The 7,018-nt window shown below is 41.7% G+C and overlaps 1 pseudogene; it reads right to left on the bottom strand.

Moving 5' to 3' along the window:
* Window positions 1-4,986, bottom strand: part of LOC103212589 — a 7,905-nt pseudogene extending 2,919 nt beyond the window's left edge.
* Between the last annotated feature and the right edge of the window lie 2,032 nt (window positions 4,987-7,018).

The raw sequence follows: 7,018 nt of genomic DNA on the forward strand, positions 1-7,018 counted from the left end.
GATAGAGTCTGGTGGAACCATGAGACTATGGCCCCTAGCTGGCCTTCAGGTCTGGAATTGAACCCACACCTGTGGTTTCCAGCCAAGCAAAAAACAGGCATATGAGCTGAACATTTACATTAGGTAGATACACTCCTTGGAGAGATCAATCATGGGAGAATAGAAGGGCTGTATATGCACAGGGAGACAGCTTGAGGGACAGGAGTACATGGGAGGGAAGGACACAGGGAAGAGGTAACTATGGAGAAGAAGTGGAAAGAGAGCTGTTGCATTGTGGGAAATTGTAGTCAATGTCATGAAAGAAAGTGTATGTGAACTGCTGTATGGAAAATGAATTTGCTCTGTCAACTTTCACCCAAATAACAATAAAAGGTTTTTTTAAAAAAAAAAAAAAAGAGTAACTGCACCAGACTAAAATATGTCCTAGGACAAGTGGACAATTGCCTCAATCTCCCTTTTCCCCATGTTTAAAGAATATTTAATGCTTAATATGGCTCAGGCACAATTTTAAGTGCTTTTACATATTTATATTCATTTACTCTTCAAAATATCCCAATGAAGTGAAAAAAGACCAGGTTTGCTGGTCTGGTAGAGCCTGGTGAGACCTCTAAGACTATATGGTCCCTAGCTACCTTCAGGTCTGGAACTGAACTCACTCTTGTGGCTTCTAGCCAAACAACAGACAGGCATGTTATTGTTGTTATGTGTCCTCAAGCCTGACTCGACCCATAGTGACCCCCACTTGGGTTTCCGAGGCGGTATCACTACGGATGTAGATTGCCCAACCTTCCTTCTGAGGAGTGGCTGGTGGGTTTGAACTGCCAGCCTTCTGGTTAGCAGTCAAGAGCCTTAGGCACTACGCTACCAGAACTCCTAACAGACAGGCATATGAGTGAATATTTACATCAGGTAGATATACTCCTTGGAGTGATCAATCGTGGGAGAACAGAAAGGCAGTGTCTGCACAGGGAGACAGCTCTCAAGGAGGCAGGAGTGCATGGGAGGGAGGGACACAGGGAAGAGGTAACTATGGGGAGGAAGTGGGAAGAAAGCTGTTACACTGTGGGGAACCACAGTCAATGTCACGAGACAAAAGGTGTATGAACTGCTGTATGGAAAATGAATTTGTCTGTAAACTTTCACACAACTCACAATAAAAATTTCTTAAATAAATAATCATATGAAGAAGATTCTAGTATTATTTTACAGATGTGGAAACTGAGGCATAAAGAGTTTAAGTAACCTGTCCAAGGTAGTGTCAAGATTCAATCCAGGTAACCTAGCTCCAAAGTCCAAGCTCTTAAGCACAATTCTCTACTAAGGAATTTTAATTTCTTAGAGATTTATCTAGAGATAGGTATATTTCTGCTAGCTCTGATAGCGTAGTGCCTAAGGCACTTGACTGCTAACCAGAAGGCAGGCAGTTCAAACCCACCAGCTACTCCTCGGAAGGAAGATGGGGCAATCTACTTCCATAGTGATACTGCCTTGGCAACCCAAGGAGGGGTCGCTATGAGTCGGGTCCAACTCGACGGCACATAACAACAATAACAACATAGAGTTTCTAAGACTGTAGTCTTTATGGAAGCGGACTGCCACATCTTTGTCCTGCAGAGTAGCTGGTGCATTTGAACTGCCAACCTTTCAGTTAGCAGCTGAGCACTTAACCATTGTGCCACCTGGGCTCCTTTTCTATATAGCACAACACAGGAGCTTTTCTATTTTTTTTTCTTTTTTTTTACACATCCATGCTGAGTTCTTGTTCATCCTAACAGTTAGGAACAGAACTCAGCCTTTGAGGCCCAAACCCAAAAAGTCACTCCTTGCCACAGCCTTCTGTCTACAGGGACATGGAAGTGCACTCACCTTCTTCTGAAATCTTGACTATTAGTCATAGCATATTTTCCCACACACACTATCTTCTATTTGGAATGTCTTGTACATAGCTTTTTTAAATATTATTATCTACTTAAAGAAAAGAACTATGTCTTTTTCATTTTGGGGTCCTTGATGTAATTAAAATGCTCTGCTGTTAACCAAAAAGTGCTCCCTTCTCCCCACCCTCCCTCCTGACCAAATCTTCTCCTCCCCCTGCATTTTCTAATTGGTTAATTAGTGATCTATTAAAAAACCTTGGCAGTCCCTTCATCATCAAGTCTTCTTAGTCATCTCTCTGAAATGCGTCTTGAAACCTTCACATCCCATCTTACTGCTGCTGCCTGGTGCCAGATCTCATTCTCACTGGCCTGGATTATTGTCCCATTCTTCTAGAAGCTTCTCCCTTCAATCACCCACTTAAAAAAAAAAAAAAATCAGAAGATTTTGATAACCAATCCTAACAAGTTGCTTTCCTGTTTAGGAACTGTTCCCCTTAGATACTTAAAACAGTCTCTATTCCTTAGTTTAACATCAAAGTGCTTGACAGCTTTATCCAATTTAACTTTGTTCTGGCCACATTTCTACCTCACCTTTCCCTTTCCACACACTAGGTCCCAGTGACCCCCGACTGTTCTCAGGGTCCAAATGCATTCTGTTCTTTTTGACTCCTAGGTATGAGTCGGGGCCGACTCGATGGCACATAACAACAACAACAACAACAGGTACTCCACCAACTTAAATTCTAACCATCCACTTAAGTCCCAATTAAACACTGTATCACCTAGGAAGCCTGCTCCAGCTCCTCTAGTCAGAAATTATCATTCTCTCACTATATTAGTTAAACCTATCATTTGTAAGTTAAGTGAAATACAGTGGATACTATGATATTATCATACATACCTGCCTTCCTTTGTAGGTTCAACAGAGACACTTTTACTAAGCCTTGGAAAGCACAAAGACAAAACAAAGACAATCATCCTGGATGAGGGAAACCATCAACATGCACACAGTACAGAAAGCTGAATGGAGTCCACTGAGTCATGGCCACAGGGCTAATTATATATGATTGAAAAGAAAAGGGAATCATCACAAAATCATAATTGGTGACAGATTGATTCATCACTGTTTCAGGCAGGGCTGCAGAAGTGGGGAAAAAACCATGATTGGGAAATATACATAACTGAAGATAGAAAAGGGTTACAGTATTGGTTCTCGGTTTTGACTACCTGGCTATATGGTGGTCCAGATGGGCTGTGACTCATGACCATGCAGCCTGAGTCTTAGCCACAAGATGGCTACCAAACAATATCAAGACCTCAACCTTAATTTAAACTAGGAAAGAGCACACTCAGGAAATTTCCCTAGTTCTTTGTGTGAGCATAATCTACTTTCAACCACATTCTTTCTGAGGGCAAACTGCCCCTCCTTAGGTTTGTCCTGGAACCTGTCTATGCATAGCCACAATGCTGGTTTAATGGCCAGAAAGAACCCAAATGGCATCTGAAACTTATGACAAGCCTCAAAATGGAGTTAGGTCTCCCACTGCAGATCACAGCCTTCCACAAACCAAGTGCTTTAGAATTTAAGCTCTAATACACCCTACAGAATTATTTATTCCTTAAAATCAGAGATTATCTTGTTCCTCTTTGAATCTCTCCATGCCCAGACCAGTGGTCTGCTCATAATAAGTATTTCTGTTGTACAGTCAATAATCAAACTTCATGGTATCAGGACACCAAGATTTGAATTTTCACTTGAATTTGAATTCACAGTAGAGAGGAGTACTTTCTGAGGTGGCAGCATTTGTAAGATGTCTGTGAGCACACCAGGAGATCCTCCCTTCTTAGAGAAGTCAGTGACAAGTAGGATTCTAAGACTGCTACTCTTGATCCTCACTTTTTAACAATTGTTCCCCCCATTCTTTGATAAGAAGAGTACCATGTACGACAATACTTTATGACCCAGGGGTTAAAAGCAACTTCCGGCTGTGACAGTAAGGAAAGTTTCAATATCTTTCTAGGGACACAATAGTTTTCCTGCAGTCACAAGTAAAAGTATTTTCCAGACAAGAGTGAAAGGGACTTGGCTCAGACAAATCAGCCTCTCGAGGTTGGCCAGCTCTCCTGCCACATTCTAGGCATATGGCATACTGGTGTTCTCAAAGTTGCTGCTGTACGTCATTCACCCTAAAGAGACATCTACTGTTCTATACATACTGCGCACACAAACTTTCCATTCATATATCAGAGGGCTTCTCTCCTGATACCTGGTTCCTGTTGACTTACCATCATGATGTTTGTTCCATATTCCAAGTCCTCACTGCTGAGTTTGTGGTCATCCTGAAATCCATGAAAGGAAGAACACAGTGAATTAGATACTTCCAAAAGACCCAAACCCTGAGTGCTGACCAGCCCATGAAAGCTGGGAATAGCACTGAGGATGGGTGAGAGGCCAGGAAGTATGGGAGAGCCTTGGAAACCAATGTTCATTGCAGCACTATTCACAATAGTCAAAAAGTGGAAACAACAGAAATGCCCATCAAGAGATGAATGGATAAACAAAATGTAATACATTCATACAATGGAATACTAGTCAGCCAGTAGAAGAAATGAAGTCATGATACATGCTACAATGTAGATTGAGCATGAAGATATTATGCTGAGTGAAATAAATTAATCACAAAAGGACAAATATTGTATGATCTCATTCACATAAAAAGACAAGAAAAGGCAAATGTACAGAAACACACTTTATTAGTGGTTAAAAGGGGACAGAGCAAGAGGGAAGGGGGGGAGTTAACAGTGATGGAAAAAATCATATTGATTAAGGGTAGAATTGCACAGCTGATTACTGTAGTTGCTGTAAGTTGTACACTTGTAAAAGTTGAACTGGAAAAAGTTGTATGATAGATGTATGTACAACAACAACAACCAGATAAAAGAGTAGTTGCTGAGGCAGTTTATGTACAATCAAAAATCTCAGGATTTGGTTTCTTGGTTTGGAGGGTTAGGGTCATGGTTTCATGGCATAACCCATGTTTAGTGCTTCTGCTCTACCTCTTAGTTTGCTTCTTAGTGCCTGCGTTCTTACTAGCTTGCAAGCAGCCATTCAGGGCACAGCAATTGGTGTTTATTTGCCTGGAGCAATAGAGGAAGAAGGAGAGTCAGGAATAGTTAGAGGATGTGGAATGTTTGGCTAATTGTCTTCATGAATAACAGCTTTCTTTGCCATGAGACCAAAAGAACTGGATGATGCCTGGCTACCATTATTGAACATTTTGATCAAAGATTCCATAGAAGAATCTAGATCAAAAGGGGGAAAAGGTAGAACAGAATTTCAAATATTCATGGTAGTGTAGTGCCTAAGGCACTTGACTGCTAATCAGAAGGCTGGCAGTTCAAACCCACCAACCACTCCTCGGACGGAAGATAGGGAAATCTACTTCCATAGTGATACTGCCTCAGAAACCCAAGGAGGGGTCACTATGAGTCGGGTCCAACTCAACAGCACACAACAACAACAACAGATTTTCTGGAGCCATGCAGGATGGATGAATCCCTGAAACTATTGCCCTGAGATAATCTTGATATCTTAAACCCTGAATCAAACATTAGTTTAGCTTAACAAGTAAAAAATACCTGCCTTGAGTCTTATGCTCTTATCAGAACCATCTATACTAGATCTAAAGGAGCCCTGGTAGCACAGTTGTTAAGTGCCTGGCTGGTAACCAAAAAGTTGGAAGTTTGAATCCACCAGCAATTCTACAGGAGAAAGATGTGGCAATCTGCTTCCATAAAGATTATGGCCTTGGAAACTCTATGGGCAGTTCTGCTCTGTCCTGCAGGGTCACTATGAGTTAGAATTGACTCGATGGAATGGGTTTCATTATTTATTTTATGTTTTTAGTTTATTTTTAGTTTATTTTTAACATGTACCAAAAAGAATTGGTTGATGTTCATCCATTTCAGGAGGTTGCATATGATCAAGACCCAATGGTAATGAAGGAAGAAGTTGAAGCTCCACTGAGGGAAGTGGCAAAAAACAAGGCTTTAAATTGAAAGGATACCCACTGAGATGTTTCAACAAACGGATGCTGTACTGGAGGCACTCACTTGGTTTTGTCAAGAGATTTGGAAGAAAGCTACCTGGCCACCTGACTGGAAAAGATCCTTTTTTTTTTTTTTTTTTTTAAATTGTGCTTTAGGTGAAAGTTTACAGAGCAGTTAGTTTTACATTTATTATTATGTGTACATTTAGTTTCACTCTCCATTTACCATCCCTACCCCTAACGTAGTCTCCTCCCCTCCCTGCCCAGTAACCCCCACCCCCCATGTCCCTCATCGTTATACACTCCTGTGTGTCATGTATTTCCTCAGTGTGAATGTTGCCCCACTGGTGCCCTGTGGTCGATTGCTCCAAGGGATGCATTTCCATAGAGTATGTGGGTGCAACACCCTGGGTTGAGTGGTCTGCATGTACATCTTGTTTACTATTGGTCTGAGAGCCAGCCCCTGGGAGTGAGTTTAATCAAGGCCAAGAATATATCCCAGGGCAATAGCATTGGGGGTCTCCCCAGACCCCATCCGACGAGTAATTCTGGTCATTATTGAGTTTTGGATATTGTTCCATGTTTTTCCTCCCACTCTATCCAGGATCTCCAGATTTGATCATCTCCTGAGTGGTTGGCATTGGTAGCCGGGCACCATCTAGTTCTTCTGGTCTCAAGAGCCATTGTGTCCTAGGGCTGATTGCTTCCAAATGCCCCCCTTTTTTTTTTTTGTTTGTTTGTTTGTTTGCACTCTTCTTCACTTCTGATGATAAGAGATCATTAGCTGCATCTTAGATAGCTGCTTGGAAGCTTTTAAGACCCCAGTTGCTACTCACCAATGTAGGATGAGGAATAAGACTTCTATGTATTTTGTTGTGCCAACTGAGTCTGGTGTCCCCCAGTACTATGGTGCTGAGATCCGTTGGATCTCTCTCTTACAGTGTCTGGGTGTCTGTGAGGGATAACTTTATGTCTGTCTTCTGTTGTTTCTGTAAGGATTGCAGGTATTTTGTATCACTGGTATCTGTGCAAGATTAGCCTCTGCTGAATCTATCCTTGGTCTAGAGTATACTCCTGTTCACTGACTCCCAT

Source organism: Orycteropus afer, unplaced genomic scaffold (assembly GCF_000298275.1).
Source record: "Orycteropus afer afer isolate SDZICR_OR568_19922 unplaced genomic scaffold, OryAfe1.0 scaffold01020, whole genome shotgun sequence".
NCBI lineage: Eukaryota > Metazoa > Chordata > Mammalia > Tubulidentata > Orycteropodidae > Orycteropus > Orycteropus afer.